The sequence below is a fragment of the Helicoverpa armigera genome, chromosome 15, assembly GCF_030705265.1.
Source record: "Helicoverpa armigera isolate CAAS_96S chromosome 15, ASM3070526v1, whole genome shotgun sequence".
Classification (NCBI taxonomy): Eukaryota; Metazoa; Arthropoda; class Insecta; order Lepidoptera; family Noctuidae; genus Helicoverpa; species Helicoverpa armigera.
Window position 1 is genome coordinate 5,333,589 of NC_087134.1, and position 25,506 is coordinate 5,359,094.

The following is a 25,506-nucleotide window of genomic DNA, read 5'->3' on the forward strand; positions in this document are numbered from 1 at the left end:
GACTCATAAAGCGGTGTATTTACCTACCTGATAAGAGTGGGTATTTACGAACGTAATTTCGGAGTCACTGTAGAAGCTTTATTCTCTGTGATATTTAGGTAAGTAGGAAATTAAGACGAAAGTCAAGTAGATACCAACACGCATGCCCAATGTGGTGAGTATAGGCAAATGAGGCCTTTGTAAAGAAGTGGACGTTTTAGACTGTGACGACGATTTAATATATACCTACTTATGTACGTACGACATTGTTTCAACTAGTATTTGACCAACAAACAAGCTCATTGAAGTAATAAGACTACTTACATTATAATAGTCACAATTCAGACAGACAATTGATATTCTGACGACACGTAATAACCAAATACAATAACAATGAAGTGATCAATTGACAGGGCTCATAAATATTTGTGATAATGCTACGCAATAGTAGTATTAAATTGTGACCAATGATATACCTATCTGTGTTTAATACAGTCCAAGGTAATATATATGTAACGATCGGGGCTGCGGGATTGTTCGAAAGAGTTACCGCGGCCCTGGTACATTAAGGGGTTAAGAAGGAAGATGGTGGGTTTTAGTCAGTAAGAGGCAGACACATCCTGATGCTGCACCAACAGCGGGAGGGGACATCTTATGACTTGGGCAACAAAAAAAAATGAGAGTATATTATGTGACGATAAGATACTTTTACAGAAAAGTGTAAAAGTAACCTATTTTCGGTCAAGAAAACGTTGTCGGGCGATAAGTTACCAAATGTGAAAAAAATAAAAAAGGCGCCTGTTTAGTTTCAGGAGTGCATCGTTATGGGCAAATATAGCAACAACTTGATACGGATGCAGCTTAAATCATCTTTTATAGATGTAAAAGGCCACTGATGAAATAGCCTACAAAGACAAGACCTTCAAAAAAAAACTTCCAGGCTAAAAATACCCTCGTTTGATCTCAGCCTTACCACTAAGACATTCAATCAGTGTCAGATCAATAACAAAGCTGGTTATTGCCAATATGTTCATCCAGCGTTTGTATTTCAACTCTGATTGTAACAGACGTTTCATAAGCGCACTAATTGTTCCATAATGGTATTGTGATCTGTCTCTGTGTACGCCTCACTAATCATATAGACGTCTCTGTAAATGATTGATCTATGTATAGAAAATTTGCTTCACGTGGTTTCTCGAACGTTCTATGGTACAGTCTTCGCCAAACTCAATGGCGTTCCGCGACTAAACGCAGGGAAGCTTTAAACCGTTTTCTATTTTCTTTAAACCCTACTCTTTTTCTTGTTTTTTTCTTTGAAGTGAACTCTTAAATGCTTTATAAGCAGGAACTCCAGCAATTTTCCGTTACGATAAACAAAACAAAATTGGATAGGTAAGTAACATTTAAAAACCATTTTTTTTCTAATTTCAAACTAGCTCCTAATTCCTTAGAAGTATTCGAAATTCAAATAATTCTTTTTAAAATCCCTTTTCAAAAAGTTCATTGTTCCCCATTAATTCCATATTCAAAATAATAGTTCTTCATATTTGAAATTCGAATCATAGTTTCTTCAAAACTTTTAAAAACTAGAGTTCATTGCTCTCCATTAGATGCTTCCTAATTCAAAATAGCCCAAAATATCAACAGCCTTACATAAAAACGTGAATTAATTATAAGTAATACTTAAGGGCTGTTTAAGTAAATTCTTACTTATGAACGTTGCTTAAGCATGTCTTAAGTAACATTTAATCACTACTTAAGTCTTTAAGTAGTGATTAGTTAAAATGTGGTTTAGAAGGTGATTAGAGATTTTATAAGTAAGGGGCCAAATTCCAGAGCTACATTGATTGACACACGTATTAGTGAAAGCAAAGCTCATTTCCTAGAAACACGTGTCATAAACATAATGGGTTTGTTTTTCGCGTTATGGCTTTCGCGCCTTCTATGTAAATCAAGGCGAATATAAGGTCACGTCACATTTCTTGTTTATTTTTTATTATGTCAAGGTTTGTTAGGACTTTTTTAGGGTTGAGATTTAGTGAAAAGAGTTGTATGTATCTTTGATTGTTTTGTAGCTCAAGAATATATTGCCTTCTGAAAAAAAGAAGATTTTTAACTTAAGAAAGTACTTCTCATATCGAATAGATTCTACTCAGATAGGTATCATTATGAATCGAAATATGAAAGCATTACACAATACATACATACAAGTTATTCCTTTAATCCAACCTATTATTCAATTTGAATTACCTAATAAAAATAAATTGCAATTCTAAATATGAAAAAAACTATTTATGAGTAACAATATCTTGAATACATTTAAATATGAATTTATTTTAGAAATATTGTTAAAATTCAAAATTGCTTTTAACAAAATAAAAATGCTAAATAAAATACTAAAACTTAATAAAATCTTTGAAAATTAAATTATTTGAGACTATTAGAACTTATTGTGGATGACATTTTATTTAAATAGAAAACAAATTGTATTAATAAAACTAATGGAAACAAAATCACATTACTATTTATTATGGACTGCTGTTACACTTTATAAAATGAGAATGAACTTTTTGATCACAGTTTTACATATAATATTTTGTCCGTTTTACAATAGTAAGTTTTACACAATAGTAAGTTGTAACAATACTAATTAAACAAACACAATCTTTCGCCTTTATTATAATCGTGTGATAGTAAAACAGTAGAACTGACGTTGCGTCCCGTGCATCGGAGAGCACGTTAATGTCGGTCCTGTGCCTGATCTCTCTCCGGTCAGGTCGAATTGCCTCCCATCGGACTATGAGAGTGAAGGAATAGTGAGTGCACCTGTGTCTGCGCAAATGCTTGTGCACTAAAATAAGTCCTGTGCAGTTGGCTAATCTCCTTACATGAGAACAGCCGCCGTAGCCGCTAGGAGGACATCAGAACTGACGTAGGCCCATAATGAAAATAAGTATGTACGGGTACCTACTAGTTACTTCAAAATCTGTAGAACAAAAACATAATATTCTCGCGTACCTATTCATATCTAGAAGGTCTCATAATACGATCAAAGCGACAAATGCATTCAATTTACCGTTCATTCGAATGAAATTAAAACGAACGACGTGCGTCTTATTATTTCACCGTAATTGGATGAACAGAATCCAAGACATGCATGAGGTACATCAAAGAATATTCATTTGTAGGTAACCCTTATTTGCATCTGTGAACATTTTCTTGTAGTCGTGTTTTTAATTGGATTATGTCACTTCTCTACATATTCGAATTCATAAACTCCTCTAAGGGTTAAAAACAGTTAGGTAAGAAAACTAGCATTTGTTCATTTTTCTTGTGTAAAAAGAAACGGCCAAGTGCGAGTCGGGCCCTTTCAACTGTCTAACTAGCACGGTTGATACAGTCTGGTGACAGACGGACAGCGAGGTCTCAATAATAGGGCCTTTTTTACCCTTTTGGTACGGACCCCAAAAAAACATCCAAATTGATAAAGTCCTTTTGGGAATTCGGTTAGTACTTTTACTTAATTGGTTAAACAGTTAGTCATATTTTACTGAATAAAACTTCATGGTTTATCAAAAATATCTGCGTTCTAAGTATGGAGTGTGGTAATCGCTATAGTATGATATATGGAGTGTGGCTTCACAAGTGCTATCTACTGTTGGGAGCATCTGTGAAATCTCTCGGGTATCAGTGACAATATGTCTTTTAGCTTAGAAAGTTGCTTTGAAAATAAGAAGTTATTGTTAACTGAAGATGTACTCAAACGTTAACTTTAAGTTCTATTTTAAGTGTTTAAAATGATGTTTAAGCTGTCCTAAAAATTAGGTAGCGCTTCAGTATTCGGTCTAGAGTCTAGGCTAATCGGTCCATTGAAAAAAGAACACATTGGAGATTTCGGCAAACGATGCTCAACCCTTGTTTGCTGTACCGGGAATTATTTTAATTTCCAAATTCTTGCATATAAATTGCTATCAAACTTACACGCATGTACCTTCCGTAATACTCCGACGCAGTCAAACAAACAAAGAAAACCGTCAAACAAATCAGAAATACTGGAATACCACCAATAAACTATCTAACAGAAATACTGCATCACTAATAAGTTTCCAACTTAAATCTTTCTAACGATATTACCTATTCAACGTCTAATAGCATACAGAAACTACCTTTCAGCCATTTTGTATGAACCCCAGTTCAAACTTTCGGGTTCCCAGAAACTGGTGACTAGGTACACGAATAGCTGATAAATAGCTTTATAACTGTCGGATTGTTATCGGTAATAGTTATGTAAGTAAATAGAATACATAAATGTTTGTTAATTTATGCCTCGAGGATTGTACGTGGGTAAGAAAGTTGTGTCGGATTTGGTTAGTTGTAGAATATGAGTAAGTATAAGTAGGTAATTGTTAGTTTAAGATAATGGGTAATTTGTTGTCATTGTGTGAAAATTGGGGGGTTTGTAGATCGGTAGGTAAGTTATAGAAGGCCAGTTGGGTCCGTCATTAGATAATTACCTATGATTATGGATATCATTCTGTTGATGTCATCAACTGCCTATCCTTTAGACTTCCTTCTTTCCGACTTCTTCTTCTTCCGACTTTCCTCTCTATCTGTATTGAGGCTTCCAGTTTAATGAGATGCAGCTAAGTACCAGAATTTTTTCTGTAGAGAATGCCTATCCCATACTCCTCAACGGTTGTCAGATGGCTTCTTAGTACCCGTAACGAGTGCCGTAAGATCTATTCATTATGCAGTACTAAAACTGCTAACGTTAACCATGGGTTTAAAAATAACTGGCAAACAATTTACTTTCTTTAGTAAGCACACTTTAACCTAACCCTTTTGCAAAAACATTCGTGAACGCGTCAAACAGGAAAATAACATACGCTTGAAAGATGAACATCGTTCTTCAAATATTGTTAGAGTACCCTTCTGAAGTGGCTAAAAAGTTACATTCAAGCTGTGTGCTCGTTTGTATTGTGAAAAACTGGATACTTGGCACGAAACTCCAAGAAATGTGAATATAGGAAGCTTTCTGAAGGTTTTCAGTACTTGGCAAACGCACATTGAATATGGAAATACCTCCGCCATGTTTTTTTATTGATTTGTTTTTATTTTTAAGTTTGGAACTAACGATGTTTACAGTGTAACCTTTTTGGTGTTGGCTTCGCGAAGTCTAGACTTGGATGTTTGCTTTGTGTCTGGTTTTATACCAGACAGAATGTATGCTATCTACTAGCGTATTCATATTTTACTGTGACTGAACTAAAATCTTTCGTTAATTTTTCATCCTCAAATTGGTTATGGTGATGGGCAGTGGATGAATGAGGGTTGCTCAAAACCAAAACGTTCGAGTATGACTGTAACAAATTCATAATGATGACTATGAAATTGGATTTAGAATGTTTATTGTTCTCCTAGTCAAAGCCCCGTAAAGAAGATAATAAACCGACAAATCCGGATGATGTTCATTTGTTTACTTATAAATCTAACTTTGTTCACGACCCACTTACACATAAATTCTATCTACAAAAATACATAACTCTCAGTTGAATTGTGCCGTATTTAGATGTCGAGTATTATATTATGCAAAAGTAAACAACCCTTACAGTAACAATTTGTCCTTGTTTCGAGTGCGAAAAGAAACATCGTGTCAGCTTGTCATTTGTAACTGGGGTGGGTCAGTGTTTTCCTTATGTGATTGTACATAAACATACATACCTACAAAGTTCGCGTTGCAAGCTGACACAGATATATAAAAGGGCCTAATATTATAGGACACTTCGTAAACACAGTATCACTTTTACCAAGAAGTTTTTGCTTATATTTTTCTTTTCGGTCAACGTTTTACAGCAAAGGTTTAAAACTATATTGTTCTGTATTCAATATTTTAAATCTAGAACACTTTAGATATGAAATATGAACAGCCAATTTTATATACGAGCACACGAGGCAATGACCTTTGAAGCGTCAAGATTCAAGATCAAAGCTATTGTCTTTTAGCGATTCATACAACGAGGGCTTACATCTTCAACTAATAAAATCTCGCTAGTTTATACAAAGGTGAATTTATTTATTAAGTTATCGCACTTTCTGAAAGATTTATCGAGACCTTTAAACTTTCTCGAACTTTGGAGCTCATCAAAACTGTCTCGTGTCGATTGAGTCAAAGTGGCGCCATCCCGACCGCAAAAAACGTAGAAAGCTTCATTAAGTTATTATTAAAGTTAACCCTTAAGCCCTACACCTATTTTACCATCCTATTTTCCTACAGGGGGTGCTCGAGTACCCCAAAGTAAAAATGTGATTATTTTTGGAAAATAACATACGGGTGAAATGTTTTATAATCATATTTATTTCTTAGGCAATTGAGATCACAAATCAACATATAAAATTAATAACATTTATTAACAAGAACATTTTTGGCACACTTTTATTTGGTGTTCCAAGCATATAGGGATTTGGCACTTATTGCACCTGGCCTTGCATTTCCGGTCTTTATTATTGGGGCACATTCCACATCGTCCTTGTTTTTGATGGTCAGGCATGGCCCTTGCTGCTGGCACATCTTTTTTCAGGATACCTGCAATGACCTCCTTTACATCCCTCCTCAAACTTGGGGTTTGTAAACGATTTTTTCCAAGTGCTCATATATTAGCCCAAGTCCCAATTCTTTGAGAAAAGTTCGTCGGAATATGTGAACTTGTCGCTAAACCCTAAAATGGCATTTGGCTAGGGGGCTGGTTACATAGATTGCATAAATTACTCCAAAAATACTATTATTAAATTAAATAAATGTTCAAATAAAAATATCGATTTCCCTACACTGGGGTGACCAGGCACCCCACAGCACAAATACATCCGTCTACACGCATCGGCGAACTCCTCGCGACTGATAGATCTAGAGCGGGTACCACTAGGATAAAATACACTGAAACGCAAAATTGTGTGAATATAATTAATAAGTGAAAAATCCAAAATAAAGTTCCGTGGGGTTCTCCAGCACCCCAGGTAGGGTTCTAGGGTTAAGTAAACAATGTCGATATCAAGGCAATTTATACCCACTAATTATCCACTACACATGATCAATAACCAATTTTTGATTAACCTAAAAGCATAACGGCTTCAAATTACGATTGCCATTCGATATATTCGGATCACCGTGACGTATGGATCGATGCCGAAAAATAGACAGAACGAATTAATATGGAAAAACAATCGAAAGTTGTTTTAGGTGTAATCAATCATATAGTCTAGCGGGTGACACATCGGGCCTGCGTCATAACTTTGTATGCGCGTACTATATTTTTATGGGTCGTCAAATTGTGTACTCTAAAGGTCGTAGGTACTTGTTATAGAGTTTAGGTTTTTATCAAATAATGTCGTGTTTGAAATCAGGCGTTAAACACGCTGCTACATAATCGAATGGTCTATACTTACTTACTGTATGTAATAAAGAGGGAAGATTTTTTGTTTGTTTAAACCCTCCGAAACTACTGACCGACTACAGACTTGAAAAATTCATTCACAGTTTGAAAGCTACAGTCTTCCCGGGTAGCATAGGTTATATTTTATTCCAGTAAGGGGAGTAAGTATATCCTACGGAAAGCGAGTGACACCGCGTAAAAACGGCTAGTTTGCTATTCTTCTTCTTCTTCTTCGGGTGGCTCTCCACTACTGGAGGTTAGCCGTCAGCTCAGCAAATTTTTTCCTATCTTGTGCCAAGCGAAACAGGTCTTCAACGCTGGCAATACTCGTCCACTCTCGGATGTTCCGCAGCCAAGATTTCTTGCGCCTTCCAACGCGTCTTTTACCCTTTATTTTGCCCATCATTATTAGTTGCAACAGTTGGTATTTATCGTTTCTCAGTACATGACCAAGATAGGCAACTTTTTTGCGTTTGATGGTCTGCAACAATGCCCTGGTTTCACCGACGCGTTGAAGTACCTTCTCGTTGGAAATTTTCTGCATCCAGCTTATGCGTAGCATCCTGCGGTAACACCACATCTCGAAGGCTTCAAGCCGCTTTTGGGTGTTCACTTTAAGCGTCCATGCCTCGCTTCCGTATAAGACTACTGGCCAGATATAACAGTGAAGCATTCTGACTCTCAGTTTAATTCCAAGATTGCGATTGCACAGAACTTTCCGCATTTTTTGGAATGTTGCTCGGGCAATTTCGATACGGGTACAAATTTCTTCGTCACTTTCCCATTTTTCATTCACCCAAGCACCGAGATACTTGTAATGCTAAACCTGTTCGAGGTCTGAGCCTGCAATACTTAATTGAGGGGCCGAGATGTGGGTACCAGATGCAACCAGGTACTTAGTTTTGGTAACATTCATATTCAAACCTGCTCTTAGACTGCACTCGTGAACTCTGTTCAATATATACTGCAGGTCTTGTTGCGTTGAGGCCAGAAGTACTGTATCATCGGCGTATCTCAAGTTATTGTTATTGTTAGTTTGCTATAATTTCACTTTTAGACTATCGTGACAGAAATTACGCTTTATTCCATCTCATTTCACAAAGGGTAAACTTATAAATAGAATACTGATGAATGTCATATATATATTTGCGTGGCGTCTGAGTGTTTGTAAATGAGATTTGCGTCCGCAAACGCTTCCACGGAAAAGGGGAAATTCCTAATATGGAGCAATATTTTTATTTATTCAAGCATTTTTGTGCGGTCATTGACGTCAAGGGAGGAAACTTGTCTGTGAGACACATTCCACAACTTTTTCTCAAAATAAGAAAAAGTTTCTTACCCAGCTTTTAAGCTAGGGCTGCACTTAAGGGAAACATGTGGGAATTAAAGGGCAAAGGGGGGAATCGGGCAATATTTATCCAACTGCGCGTTAAATGGGTACTTGCCCTAATTAAATGAGCCAAGGAGGTATCTGTGACGTCATACAATACGCCTAAATCCTTCGCCAATATAGACAAAGGGATCCTTTCAGCTTAGTTTGGAAATAACGTCATTTTACCGAGAGGATAAGTCCTTAATGCCGATAAAAGATTTGAGTGACAAAGTACCTACTGCTTCGAGGAACGTAGAGGTTCAGATGATGGACGAATGGATTAGGGTATGTTATATTAAGAGGTAAATCATTTTTTATGATACCCATACTTGCTAGGTATATCTTTATACTTATGGCCTGTGAACTGAGAAGCGAGATCTTTCTTATTATCGGGTCCTGTATTGAAAATCAGAAGAAAAACTATGTAAGCACCTTTTTGCATCGTTAAAATTCGATATTATATACATACGTATTTTACATTATTCGATGTTAAACATTCAACTACGAAACTTAACGACTCTCCATTTGTAAAATAGATATCTCATGTGGATTGTACTAAGATGATGGCTAAGTGAAAGATTGGCATTAAATATAAATCCCCACTAAATATAATACATATCCTTATTCTGTATACATCCAAAGATCAGCTGAAGTATTCTGATGGTTTTTAAGCGTCCATTTGATCGTCAACTAATGGGAAGTGGCCGGAAGTTCGGCGCGGAAACATTTTTACAATGGCGCCGAGAGGGCGTTCTGTAGGACAATATTTCATCGCCTTGTTTCATGGCTGTAAGTATAGTTGTTTGGGAAATAAGTAGGTTTGAATATGTGTCATTATTAAACTTTTATATTTATTTTGTTTTAAAGAAAGCTTACAGACTAATTGCACCAATTATTTTTAACAAAGTATATAAAGATATTTGCTAATGACAAGCTGCTACATGTATATGTGATTTTAATATTTAGGTATGGAATATTATGAGAAGATCGAAATGGTGGTTGGTGACTGTTGTTACGAACTGTAAACCAAATAATACCATATCTACATTTATATTTTGCCTTAAAATGCCTTCTCAGATTTCCTTTTCTTTTCGGAAGCCGTCGGGTTTTTGTGAATCTTAATATGATATGGCTATATTAATGAGACATGGATGAGTAGAGGACATTTTAACAAAAACCTATCAAATCAATCTTCCTGCTCTCTTGAGCTAGATTAACGTTATTTATAAAGACTTCAAACGACAAGATTGTCTAGACTTATTATGTACGTACAACCAATGAAGAGACGATGACATATCATTTTGTTCGTCACTGTACCCTTCAGTCGCGGTAGATTTCAGCATAAGATTTATAACATACAGCGTTTGCCAATACGAGTGCCAATGACAGTTCTATCAAAGAAACACGACAATATGAAAGCCAAAAAACGTTTTAGAACTTAATGTAGGATATAAATCTTTATGTCGCATGTAATTGGATGAAATCTAGAGTTATCCATAAATAAGTAAGTAGGAATAAAAAGTCTTGCTTAATAATGTACGTAATCGGCATTTTGCTGACTAGTATCTTTCCTGGGTACTTATTGCTAGAGATGTAAGCCAGAAGCAAGATGAATCGGCTGAGTACAGTACCTACTATTCTTGAAGAAAATTTCATTAAGGGTTAAAACGCATTGTCTCGGTAAGTTGATAGTTAATGTCATATTTAAATAAATTAATTAATATCGGGTTTGCCAGTTGTTGGAAACCTAGTGAAATTAAATGAAAAATCGGTCGTCATATAGCGTTGCAGTACAATACAAAACTAAATAAAATCTATTGTGTTTTGCGCGCTTTGTTTGTTTTCCGGGCTAGTTGAAAGCGCACCTGTTATGTTGTACGCTTTTATTAACACGGACTCAAAACAAAAACTGATTTCATTTCATTTAAATTTTGCTAAATGATGATGGTATCGTCGACCTGAAAAGTTAGTGGGTCTTTCTCAAATAAGCTCAATACCCGATAACTGATGTGATAAGTAGCTCCATATATTTTAAAACCTGCAACCTTTATTGCGCAAACAGTGAACTCACCGCCGCCATTACACGATAAAACAAAATTCATACCTCCCATTTTCATGAAAAACAAAATATTAGTGCACATTCATAACATTGTGCTATCAAAACTGTTTTCTCCTACATTTTTATCGCAAAACCTGTGAAGACATGAATTTTCTTGACGCTCTAACATATATTTCAGACTCGTGATAAACGAACACCATTTTGGGCACGAATTCGATTATACAGATTTATATAAAGGACTTTCAGGTATGAAAGGTTCGTGTGCAAACTATAGCTATGATAATATGGGCTAACAGCCAGTTTCTTCATCAAAAGTTAAAGCCAAAGTAAAAGTCAAAGTAATGTCTAAAGTTAAAGTAACGGTCAAATTTAATTTTTTCTATTAGTTTTGCTGTCACTTTAGCCTTGAAAAAACGAATTTGACCGTTACTTTAACTTTAGACATTACTTTAACTTTAACTTTTGATGAAGAAACTGGCCGTAAATACGTCATTACAATATTAACGCATCTGCCTACAGTAACAAATTGTTCTACCATCATAATAATAATATTTGCGGTATCTCCAAATAGTTGGACGTTAATTTAGAACATTCTATTCTATAAATACATTTTCTATATAAATAGTTTTGATTTTAGTTACTATGTAGTGTGCTGCAATTTGCAAATCTGATAGATAATTGGTGGGGCTGGCTGGTGGCCAAGTGCAGGCGTTTTATAACCCTTGGTAACTGTAAATGAAGTAGCTTCATCAATACTGTATGCACATTGAAACGTGTGCAGTCTGTGGGTTATTTTGTGTGTAGATTTAGAAAGTGATGACGGGAATAGTGTTAGATTTGAACACGAACAAGCAAGATTGATGATCGAAATAAGATAATAATGTTATAGAAGTTCACGGTCATTTTCTAAGTTTTGATGATATCATTAATTTGATGGCTCGGTTTTTCGGGTGCATAAAAAAAACTGCTTCAAAAAATATGATTCCCTTGTTCTCTTTATATAATAACGTAAATGGTATAAAAATAAAGCTATCTATGATTCGTAAACCCCTATTTTACCTTCCCACTATCGTTTAATTAGTCGTTTATTTGTAACATAATCCTGTAACTAATTGAGGAAGAAATGGGGGTTAAGTTACTAATTGGTTTATATTTTGGAATATTTACGATTGGTTTATTTTCCGCTGCTATTTTTGGATAGGTCGAAGACTAATAAATAAAAATACTATAATTTTAATACTTAGTTGTATAAGCATTGGAGATAGAAAAATGGCGCTTTACGGTAGGTATATAAAGTCACACAAAATCAAGTCAGAAATGTTTGAATTGTTTACAAAACATAAGATTTAGGAAGTTTGGCGGTGAACCAACTATCTAAATGCCTTAAAAGACATTTGTTTAATAATCGGTTTTCATAATATCTTCCAGGTTTTTGACGAACATGCGAGTTCTCTCACACGCTCTCTATTTAGAAAAGGACTTTGTTTAAGGAAAAAATATCTCCATTTCATATTCGAGATACACTAAGTCCAACCTGCGCCACTAGTATATCAGACTGATACTACCATATAAATAGGAATATTAATAACTAACACTGCCAATGTATCATTCATTCATATTATCTCAGAGTATACATATATATCCTGAACCTGTATTTAATTTTATAGACACTCATTTTTGGTATATTCCTACAGTTTTTTAAATATTTCCTACTTGTAAGCTACCTTTGTTTCACCCTATGTTATCAGGTCAAGTGGTATACAAGAAAATCTCCTGGAACAGAATAAATGTTTCCTTTTGTAATACTTAAAGTAGCAATCTCAGTTAATTGGTGTACTTTGTGATTCAAGTGGTTGTTAGTATTCTTAGTATTATTCTACTTTTTTAACCCGGGGGTGTTATTAGAAGAAAATACTATGCTTGTTTTAAAATATCTTTTTAATTCTGTATTAAGGAGTCATAAGTGAAGCATTATATGAGTTTTAAGTTAAAGGTAATTGCTATTACTTGAATATTATTAATTAAGTAAATTATTAAAAAAAAGTGGCTTATGATGTGGCAACCGGAAAGCAGAATTTGATGCTTTTAGCAGTAGGTCCTACCTCTATAAATGGATAAAATATATACGTACATGGCAGGAGCTGGATGCGAGAAGCCGAAAATCGATCTCAGTGGCGTGCACTTGGAGAGGCCTATGTCCAGCAGTGGACTGCGATAGGCTGATGATGATGATGATATACCTACATGTGATGGTGGCTTGTCACTAAAGCCCCTATATATATTTTTTTCAAATAAATAATAAAAGTAAACATAATGCTGCATTGTAAGTTTCTGTACAAGATTATTTAATATGTTTCATATTTGATTTCTATCATAATATGGTAGTTACGCTCATGAAAACTGCATCGATAATCAATGGGCGTGATAATTTGTTAATTAGGTTACTAACTTATTAATCATTCCTACTCACCAATCAGTTGAAAGCCATTGTTCAGTATATACAGTTAATTAGTTTCAAACATGGTGGTAAAGCTAATTAATTAACATTTTCACACAGATAACACTTATTTTTATAGTCGAGTCTAGTTAAAGTAGGTTAGTTTTGATAACGGTAGTGTGTATAAATGGTTATGTACCCCTATTATAAAATGTTTTGAAACCCTCCATTGATTCAAATTAATACATATCTTTTAACAAATATTTATGTTTACACACAAACTTAAACTGTCTTTCAAACTTAAGTAATATTGCAATAAAAACGTATATAAAGGAACATTACTAGGCTTCCGAGTATTCCTCCGCATCACTGTCCTTCGGAAAATACGTAGCTATTTTATTAAGTACCTAATTTTTTTTTGGTTAGTAATTGTAATGATTGAAAAATATAAGTGAGTAGTTTCAGATATATTTATTTCTAAATAAATGATTCTTAGCAAATGTTATAAGTTGCTGTAAATGTATACTTAGATAGGTACAATGAAAAATAGGAACAAAAAAGTCAGTTCCCACATGTTTTGAAAATACTATTTCTATGTAATAGCACACAGAAAAATATAGGAATTTCATAGGAATTTGCACGGGTCTAGTTTGAATTTGAAACAAAAATATGTAAAGAGTTAGTTCAAATATTAAAAAAAAACGGTACTGTGAACTCTACATAGGTACTTCTATCTTATACTATATATTTTTACAAAATCAACGACATTATACATTGGAGGCTAGCCACCTGTATTAGATACACCTATAGCAGAATATTTTACTAATAATGGGAAATAGTACTTGTATAGGAGAAACTTAGATCACTTGATAATATTCGCGGGTAATTTCAACTACATATATAATTAGATACTTAAAATAATGATCACGTCTGCGTTTATTAATCATTCAAGTTAAGTATAGAAGTCATAAATCAATCTGCTTGTGAATATAATTTTTATTGGCAGTAAAAAACTAAATTAATGCACTATAAAATAATTTTAAGGGTGCATATACATTTTTGGGGCACTTTAATTGGTTGGTTCCACGTGACGGAGAAAGAATGTTTAAACAATCATTAGTTTTATGATTCAGTCAACATCAGAATTTTTTTGTTCAGAGTAAACTGAAAAGCAGTACCTTTATTTCTAACGTCACAATTATTTACATGAGGCAGCCCCCCAAATACACCATTTCCATCAAACTACAGCAACACAGGTCTGTTCGCTAGATACCTATTTACAGAATAATATTTTTCTTCGCACATACACAGAAACTTAATCCTTAACCTTTATAACAGCTATAACAACTAGGAAGTATATTAATTTAATTAAACAAATAAAATTACTGCCAAAACCTTGCTAAAACATTAATAACAAATAATAAATATCTCCATGCAATATCTACTCTTTACATAACGCCCACTATCTTAACAAAAGTCCAAAATACATACTATAACACTTACATTGATATAATTATATATACAGTACATATATTATACACTGTAGACTTTTAGTCGGCCGATAGTTTGTTCGGCTCATAAGTCAGTATGAAATTGTAGTACGCACATTACAAAAATCAGGTATTTAGCCGATACAACACCAACTGAATAATTCGTTTGGCTCAAGATTTTCTTTAAAAAAAGTGTTTGAATGCCACGGCCTGGTGATAGGAAAAAAATATTTTTCTAGAAAATCGTCAAAAGTTTTTAGTAGGTCTAATATCGGACAAATACCTGATCGTTGTCACGTGTGTACTTCCCTTCATCTTCATACTGACTTACGAGCCCAAGACAACTATTGGCCGACAAAAAGTTCATAGTCTGCGCACACATAGATATACTTATTTATAAATATCACTTTATTGTGAAAATGTCAAGAGCACGCATCTTTGGTCAGTGAGCGATAAACCAACACTGATTGGATGATTTTATGACATAAGCGTTGATATCTCAACACTTGAGATATTATTATTATATTACGGTTTATAAGTGTTTGTATAAAGTTGTTGTTTAATTAATTAAATGGTATAGTAACGTTGTGTGGTATTTATGAAAGTGTATTTTATTAGGCGTTAGATCTTTTCAGAGATTTGTGTAGGTAATGGCTATTCTTGTTAGGTTTACGAACTTTATTGAAAGCAATTCTTGTTTACTTTTATTTATAGAAACGGGGTCTAGAGGATATTATATCCCTAATATATTTTATTACCATTAACTTTGTCTTAAATTTCGTTTTCTGGAATATTACTTTAGTGTTTGTATAAGTACTTAGTAGCAACAACATTTATTTGAGTAAATTAAGAGAAGAGAGTACAAAGACAAAGGAGGATCACTAAGATTTATAAGCAACAATAAATTGCATATAAACTTATTTATTTCAAACCGTTCTACACAATTTCTAAGCTCATAAAAGAAAAAAAAGAATTTTAACCGTCAAATCCGTAGCGGACCCCAATCGGGGTCTGAACATCAATGTCACCGTAAGCTCGGTTTAGACCCCAATTGGGGTCTGCGAATCAGTCATACACTTTCCTAATTATTTACGCTCATATTTATTTTCTTTCCAATCAAACCACATTTGTGAGTACTAAATAAAATAACTAAATAAATTTAAATTATTTTTACGCATTCAAACCTTTCATATTTAGCATCCCGTTAGAAATATACCTTTTTAAAATCCAATCGTAATTACCGGGAATTCTGATCGAACTCGCCATGTTTGTTTACATTAGTTGTTTTTTTAAATTTGAAGACGCATAGACAAGATGGCGACGGTGATAGAAGTTTTGCATCGAATGATCCGATTCGTTAAAATAAAGAATCGATTTAATAATTTTATATTATTTGATATTATAATATTACTAAATTGCACTTTTGTATACTTACCATAATCTGAAAATAAATTAGGAAAAGTAAAATGACTTAATTTATTTTGAAAAAAAATGCTAGAAAATCAGTGGTAGAAAATACGTTGTAGCCGGAATAAAAAAAATCTTCGGTTTTTAGGGTTTCTGAAGACGGCAAATGAAGACTTATTTATTTCTTCGGGTGTTTTATGTGCAGGATTCCTGTAGACCTGCCAAACTTAATGGCGATTCGTTACTTCCAACTTTTTAACTGAGCGGCAAAGCTATTTGACGAGAGCCCTAGTTAGGTGTAGTTATCGCAAAATTTTATGACGATTTTATTGTTTGAAAGGGCAAATAGTTCGCTGTTCATCGAAAGCTGGTCCAAGATGGAAAGATGGCCGCCGCCGACTTATTTTTAACCGACTTCCCAAAAAGCGGAGGACCGTTTTTTTTTGTATGTTTGTTACGCGATTACTCAGCCATTTATTTATCGATTTTGATGATTCTTTTTTTGTTTGATAGCGTATACTTCCGAGGTGGTCCCATTATCATCAGGTCAGGATCTGATGATGGAACCTTGAGAAATTGAGGGCGACTTTCGAAAGTTGCAGAAATAAATAGGTTGAAATCTTATCATTCAGGTGTTTGCCTGGTAGCACTATTCAACAGTGAAGGCTTTGAGCTGACCTGATGATGGAGACCAGTGAAGGTCGAGGGAACTCGACAACTGAATATTTAAACTTTCTCGTGTTTGTGCTTACATTATTCGTATTTACGAGGCCTCTGCAACAGTGAAGGAGATGGAGACGAGAGAAGTTCGGTTGTCGAGTTCCCTCGACCTTCTCTGGTCTCCATCATCAGGTCAGCTCCAAACCTTTACTGTTTCATAGTGTTATCAGACATACATCTGAGTGTCAAGTTATAACCTTATCTATGCTTACAATTTTCGAGAGTTGCCCTCGATTTCTCAAGGTTTCCATTATCAGATCCTGGACCTAATAACAAATATGGGGAATATACCCTTTCGACCAAAAACAAACATCCAAATTGAGAACCACCTCCTTTTTGGGATTCGGTTAAAAATATTTGACTTTAAAATCAATCAATTATTATTATTGTTTCTCATCATCAAATAAGTACATTACTTTGGTAATTACAAATTGCATTATATTTCAGAACACCAGGCTTACCCTCCGCCGAAACAAAAATATTAGAATTGTTGAGAAATAATATAAGAATAAATTAAAATTCCGTAATAGGTAATAAAAATTCAATTAAAGTTAAAAATTATTACGAGTGACGCAACACCAAAATAAATAATACATATAAAAATTTAATGCTAAAAACTTTCATAAAACTTAAATATCTTTTTTCTTAACAACAAAAACAAATTGAACCTATAATTTAAAATTAATAAATAACATTGAAATAAGTTGCTATTAAAAAATAGGAATATATAAAATTGGTATTCGATTATTTATAATAAATATCCGATTTAGGTATCGAATGCACACCGCTGATTGAAAAAAAAAAAAAAATACTCCATTCCAAACTCTACTTCTTTTTGATCTTGTAAATTGTTCATTTTTATTGTGTATTTTATGTGCTGATTTTTTAGTTATTGAACATAAATAAGTGCACGAAATGTATTGCAACAGATTGAAAGTGTTATAAATATGACGTTTGTGTTGTGTTTGAGAAAGTGATGCGATTATTTATTGGTAAGTTTTCACCAAATTTGAAATGCCTAACTTTTCGATAGACTTAAAAACACCGTAATTATTATCTTTTTCTGAATTAACTGACCCCATTTGACCTTTGCACGTTGTTGTCAAATAAGTGAGCTCTAAAGTTATATTTAAAATACTTCTGATCAGGCATTACGGACTTAGAATTCATGTGTTGAAAGTTAGTAAAAAATTTTGACTTCCATGTCGCGATTCAAAATTCCCGCCGAATCAACGGTAAAGTCATATGTCAAAATCTTGTCGAGCAGAGGGGTTAAATTTGGAACAAATTCGCCCGGATTGTCGAATTTGATTTATGGTGTGGTTGTATTTTTCTCGTGTCCGCGCCCATAAATCCAACAGCTGAATTTAATTCCGATTTATCGTGGGTTACTGTTTCTAAATTCAATTTATTTTATGTACGTATTTTTTTACTGAAAGGTGCCTATAAAAATAAATATGTAGGTTTGTGAATTTTATTTATAGGAAATAAATCAAATGATCTGGCTAGAAGTAAATGTTCCAAATCAGGGTCATCGACAAACCATGAAGTAATTTCAAATTAGTTCTACCTTTTTTTCGAGATATAATTAAACTGGAAATATTATCCCGTCCTTGGATTTCAAATGAACAACTAATGTTAGAGCAAGAACTAATGTTAGAAAAAGAACATAGTTGCAGAATAGACGGACTGAATGTTGTCACGCAAAAGGCTACTCGGAGAAAACGGATGAATTTTACTCAGCAGTTTCTAAATTTTCCGCCTTAACTTATACGTTAGAAATCACATTTTATCCGGGTGCGGAAATATAGTTGGACAAAAACCGGTTATAATGGCTGCCAGAATCTAGATGGTCATATAAAAGGCGCATAAAATATTACAAATTCTATTATTAGGACTTTGTAATAGGAAAAGAACAGGAATTTACTTTGACACAATTGTATCTTTGTACTAAGCTAATGTAATAGATTTGCTAGGTTCTATAACGCAAGTCCATTTTACTGTAGTGTGGGCTTAGAAATAATTTCATCTAGCTAGATCCTTTGTGAGTCTTTCAGAGTTTCATGTAAAAGCAATTCCGTTATTCTTCATTACTTGAGAGCTAAAATTGTTGGAGTATAAAGCAAAGGGAAAACTGCACATGTAGGTAGTGTTGTAAATGTCATTTGAAAACGGGGAAAATACTTTGGTGGACTTCCCTCAGATATGACAACATGCAGTTTTCTCAATGACCAAATAAAGAATAGGTAAGTAATTCACACCCTTTTTAATCCATTTTTTTGTATTCAGTTATAAGACGGATTAAAAAATACCTATCCATCATTTCTTTAACAGAAGAAGCTCAAAATTGTCCCTTATTCATTTATCTCAAGTGTCTACTAATCATACACGCATACTGAATGTACCAGACGTGCTCAAAACCCAAAACAGTTACACAACCTAATAAAACACAATACTCATACAATTACATACCAGTGAAAATCATGACGTCACTCGTCAAAACTACAACAAAACAGACAGACAGTAGCATGTCGGCACAAACATGTGTATTATTCAGCCGGATCAAAAGACATCCGGGTCTACTGCTGACACGGACAAACTTTGGGATCACTCGGTCGTGTCAGAAATGTTGTTTTGTTATATTGTGTACGTAAATTAATGATTAGGTATGTATTTTTGATCGAACAAATAATTAGTTCTTTTGTCATTTTTGGATACTTATAGTAAATCAAAACTGTATCAACATGACTGCTTTTAAATTGAAACAAAATAAGAAAGTTACATTACATAGCCACATGAGAGAGCTAAAAAGCTGACTTAAGCTGTTTTGAATTTTGTTAAAAATATTATAGAGATAAGGATTTCAGAAGATGAGTATAGAAAATTATAAATCATATAATAATACAAAAGAATAAAGATATAAAAAATTATACATCCCTGTCTATCCCTGTCCCTGTCGACATATCATCAATCTGCCGACACTTATCTACGTGTATATTTGTAGATATAAACAGAACAATATGGAATGGTTCCACATATCGTATCGGCCGTCATCCCATTCCTTCCTTCCTCCGTATGAAGGTTCTGACGCGCCATCCATCGCTTCTCTTTTGTTATGCTCATTTGTACTCAAAACTTTTCTTGTTACTGACTTTAATACTCTTAGAATAGGTTTGCAGTGGTACAATTGAGACTGGTTTTGAAAATGGAATGCAATGGAAGTAATTTTTCTTCAGTTTACGCGATTTTCAGTTGTTTTGATGGTTAAGATACTATGACTATCATTTTGACATTATTTTTTCTGAAGTTTAAAGTTTGATTACAGGATTTACAGGAAGTTTTATGAAATTTAATCTGAAATGATTTTTGCAAAGTAAGGTTTAAATTACATATTTTTAGGAAGGTTATGTTTTTATCAATTTTTCTGAGATGAGATTAGATCTGTAATCTAATTTTGAACCCATGTATTTCACTGTTCTTAAGAGTGGGCAGAGGATTGATTAATGGGTGATGGTGTTACACTAGTAAGTAATAGGGAAGCAACCTATTACTCTATGGACCAGTGTTTAACACGGCACAGGACTTCTATAACAAATAGAGGCATATATTAGTTACTTCAGGTTATAAAATATTTAAAGTTATTCGGTTAGTGAATAAAGCCAGTGAAAACTGTAATAAGCAATAAACTCAATACCGTACGTTAAAGAAAATTTTAGAAAATCGTAGTATAAGATTAACTTTTGGAGCCTTGCCGAGAAGATAGTCATAAAATATGTCAGATGACAGTTTGAATTTTGCTTTTATTAAAAAGCATTCTAAATTAACCAGTACTATACCTAAATAATAAGCTGTTATAAACTTAGTTTTTATTTATTGTATTGACACAGAGACTTTGTCAATTCTTTGAGACCGAACAAATTCAATTACTCTATATCTTCAACTACATGATCTAAATGAATATTGCATTGAGTTATAAGCAGTAGATAGGACAAGGGCGGCCTACTCAGTATCAGATGAATCATTTCCTTAGGCCGTATGTATCGTAGTGATAATAATAATATAATCAGCTGTGGTTTGTTTCTCCACAACGAAGGCCTAAGTTTACTGACAACATAAACTTCCGTTTTCAATGTTGGAAAAAAAATATCTGGCCATAGCAAAAATATTTTACAGACACTGACCAAGCATTTGTAGCTGAGCCATGTATTGCAATATGTTTGCTTGCAATTGCTTGCAATGTTGCCGGCTCTTGTGTTGCAGCCACATATTGCACAAAAATGTGGCACGTTTAGACGTGCCCTAAAACAACCGTTTATTTTGAAAGCTGAACGTGAAAATCCATAGTAAACCGTCGTTTTCATAAAAGCGGACGTTTATTTTGTTGGTGGACTCGGACTAAAGCGTCGTGGTCGTCTCATTATAATTATGTATTCATGTACTTATGTTGCCGTTATGTGTGTTTATTTTCGAAAAGCATGTGTCAACACGTGAGAGTAAATAGTAGTACGTCTGATTCGATAAAAGCAAGCGGTGAACAGATAATCTGTAGTTCTAATAGATGAAACCTTACTAATAAGATGTGTGAACTTGCTTAATTGGTCTGATTGTTTGATACGCTTTATATAAATGCCAACAAACCGACAGTAACCGTACGAACGTAGGTATTATACCTATAACTTAGGTTTTATAACGAGAACAAAGATTTTAAATCTACAAGGACCAAGTATACCTACTAATTTTGATGCAACACGGATGAAATAATTACAAAAATTTATCAGCAAGCGACTAATAATTTAAAATAATTTTCATTGTTTAATTTTCATTTCAGCTGTGATTGTCGTTGAATGCTACTTTTCATTCAAATCTCAAATTAAGCAAAGTCAAAGGCAGAAGCTACTATAAACAGTTTTTTTTCCAAGAATTGAAGTAATTTTCCAGAAAGCTATAAGAGGATTAGACGAAGACTAGTTTAGATTAAAGCCAATTCTAATTTTCGTTTATACAGAACTTATAATAACATTATTATCTAGACATAGCACAATGACTAAGTTATCAATAAGACACGCGTGCAATGAGTGATAAGTCTCCTTCAAGACTATTGAATGAATGTATTTCAATGAACTTTCTAGAAATTCTGTCACACCTTAAAACACAATTCTATAATCACCAGCATTTTACCACTCACTATTTTCTCTGCAGCTTGATCAAGTAGCATAGTTATTGTCTGCTACTCAAAACTTAAACCAAAACGAATTGCAAAAATATGTAAATTCGAGAAAATATCTTCTCTCGCTTCTCGGCTCCGCGTTGCCAATTTAAAATCCAAGAGGTCACTTATACCCGATTTTATCTCACACCTTTAAAAAGGTAAGACCTAAAAGAAGGCAACAGGCGACGAACAGGGGGTGCCATCTAAGCAACAAAAAAAAAACAAAACAAAAGGCTAAAAACCCAATCATAACTAGTTCAATCAGCCAAACGGACAACGGACGTTCCATATAAAACCATAGGTACTAATATCAATTTTCAATCCACTTCGACCACGCCAGTGACCATCTGAGTAGGCAATAAAGTCCCAACTGAGGTGTGGTTATTGAAATAAGTAACTTTATTGTATCGCCGATCTTAGCTCACGTCTTTAAAATGGTAAGACCTAAAACAAGTCAACAGGTCACGAACTTAGGAGTGCCAGCCAAGCAAAACAAAAGGCTACTAGTTCAATCAGCCAAACGGACAACGGACGTTCCATAAAAACCGGACATTAAGTACTAATATCAATTTTCAATCCACTTCGACCACGCCAGTGACCATCTGAGTAGGCAATAAAGTCGCTTCCCCACAAACTGAGGTGTGGTTATTTCAATAAGTAACTTTATTGTATCGCCGGGAAGTACTTGGGTTAACGAGGTCTGGGCCCGCTTTATAGCCATTTTTATGGTGTTGTGCCACACTAGGCTTGCTCATACTGTTATCATCGGACGCATCAGGCTTATAGAGATTCTTAATAAAATGATTTGTTGAATGAAGTGGATTAACCACTTTTTGGTTAACCTAGCTTTATAAATGTAGTGAAACTCTGGAATTGGCTTAAGAGATTATTGTCGTCTCGTTGTCAATGGTCAGCGTATGCTTAAGATTCCAGTTACCATTTGGCTATAAAGTCTTTGCTTTACTCCAACTGCATTACGCTGGTCATTGACAGTGGGGTGAAATTTCTTTAAAAATGACACATTGATAATAGCTGTCGAGTTTCCGTTAAATAAATAGATTGTACCTATGTTATGTAACGATACCTACTTGTGGTTATTGACGGTTTCATTTGCTTTATTTTTGTAGAACCTTTTAAAATAGGTTGATCAGGCATAGAGGTCATGGCAGGAAGGCAAGTCAGGAATAGAAAAAGGGTTGTATAATGTCAAGGTTTTTATCATGGACCATCTATTTTACACTGCTAACTAACTCGGAAAGGTCCTTTTAGTCTGTCTGATTGAATCTTACAACCCACCTACTACTACCATGATATTTCCAGAATAACTCTAACTACACCATGATCAGATTTTGCCCTCTAGACATAAAATCATATTGTTCGTCATACCTGCATACATTAGTGCCCATATCTAAGAAACAAAAAACTATCAGACTCAAAACGTAATAAGGATGTTCCATCTAAACAGCATAACGTCACCATTAATATATTTTAATTAAAATACATTAATTAGTATTTACCTGCTTCTCTCTATAAGGTTGACTACTAGTATTATGAATGCGACATAAAATTTTACATCTTCATAAACCCATAAGCATGCATCCTGTATGGGCCTGTCAAATTATTCAGAGCACGAATTCATGAATTTGGGTGGTTTTTATTGTCATTTTTGACAGGTATGTCAGAGCGCAATATGTTTTAGACGTCATACAAATAGGGTGGCCTTAGGTTTTGGGCACGAAGATGCATCCTATAATTATCTTAGTGGTCTCTCATGTTTGGTTTATTATTGTTCTGTTTCGTTTTCACACTTTCCATATAAGGCACATTGCATCACCATGGTTTAATCCAGAGTTCAAGAAATATGTACATATTAATTAATCTAATATTTGTTGCAAAGAATTATTAAATATTGTCTGATGACAAAGCCAGATTTAGAGGCGGATAGATTTAAGAACTGATAATAAAAAGTATTAAGTATATTATATGTAGGGATTTCGTTAATCAACTAGTAGAAAATATACCTAATTATAGATAATGTAGAAGAGACACGATTCCTCGAAGTGAAAGTATTTTTGGCTTGTCAACCAGCCATTCCATTAAATAGATCCTACTTATCGAACATAACTTTCTCATATAAAACTTGAGATCCAACATTTTTATCCTGTAAGCAAAACCAACTTTCCTATAAGTATTGCGCCGAAGTTCAGTCAATTTCCGCGAGTTTGTCGTACAGTTTGTTGTAAGACATTAATGTGCTATCAATTTATTGGGTCTGTCACTTCCCACGACGGGTAGTTATTTATTATCTTACATAGAAACGTCTGCGCCACTCATTAGAACTTTAATCAAAATATCGCGCATCGCTTACTAACTACGTACTAATACAGGAAATTTTTCATTGATGAATCCACTCATAGATGCTTCTTACATCATTCGATCATCAATTCTTATGCTACATTGTTATCAAAATGATAATGCGGAACGTTTAGTGTGTACACAATCTATTAAGTTTTATTGTTTATCAGGCGCCTCGCTACCGTGTGCACTTAGCACTTATAAACGCAATAACCTATTGTTTTAATACAATGCCAACTAAATAGTAATATCTACTTAAGAGTATTGATTACACAAATGATTAGAGCACCTATGAACACAATTTTCGCACGTCCTTAAAAAGTGATGTGGCTATAAATCGTAGTATTAACAAATTGAACAAACATCTCGGCGGGGTCACTCGATAACAAGACCGATTCGATAGTCGGATGTTTCTTGTAGCGATATAAGACAAAATTACATAAACAATTGTTACCTCAAGAAATGGAAACCTCGTACCAATTGTTGTTAGGGAACTTCACTATAATGCACTAGCACTCACTGTTCACTTTATATTATTGTTAGATATTTGTGATTATTTAGTTAATATCTCGATAAGTTTGCAAGTTTGCGTGGATCGCGCGAGTTAGGCGGCGGGCGTGAGCACGGCCGCGTCCCGTCACCGTTGGAAATGCACTGACATGTTCAGACGCAAGACTGTAGGGGAAAATTCAGTGGTTGCTCGCCCTTTTGGCTGCTAATTTATATCTATTTTCTTTAATTATAATCTAAATTGTATCTTAAATTAATAAATGAGTACCGTCTTCATTATGAGTAGAAGAAAGTTTGATAACGACTTCACAATTTGTTTCTTTTTTTCAGATGGTTGCAAACACGAGGGATTTTTTTTTTTTAGGGTCATCTTTAAAATGATTCAATTTGCGAGAAAAGGCCCGCAACTCAAATTCGGGGAAGTATTTTGTTTAACATTTTTTCGTAAACATTCCCTTAGGAATTTTCCACGTAAATTTAAAAAAATATTCCGATTTTTATCTAAATTTTATTTTTCTAATAACGCTTTTGGTATGGCTGC

General features: G+C 34.1%; 1 protein-coding gene across 3 annotated transcripts in view; it reads right to left on the reverse strand.

Annotated features, from left to right (window-relative positions):
• LOC110370558 (diuretic hormone receptor) overlaps nt 1–25,139 on the reverse strand; it is a 167,572-nt gene extending 142,433 nt beyond the window's left edge. For 2 of the 3 annotated variants that reach the window (XR_002429250.3, XM_021326409.3), the window contains exon 1: nt 24,910–25,139. The gene's annotated coding sequence lies outside the window, so the exon portion shown is untranslated. The remainder of the gene's footprint in view (nt 1–24,909) is intronic. The other variant, XM_021326412.3, reaches the window with a different exon arrangement.
• Between the last annotated feature and the right edge of the window lie 367 nt (nt 25,140–25,506).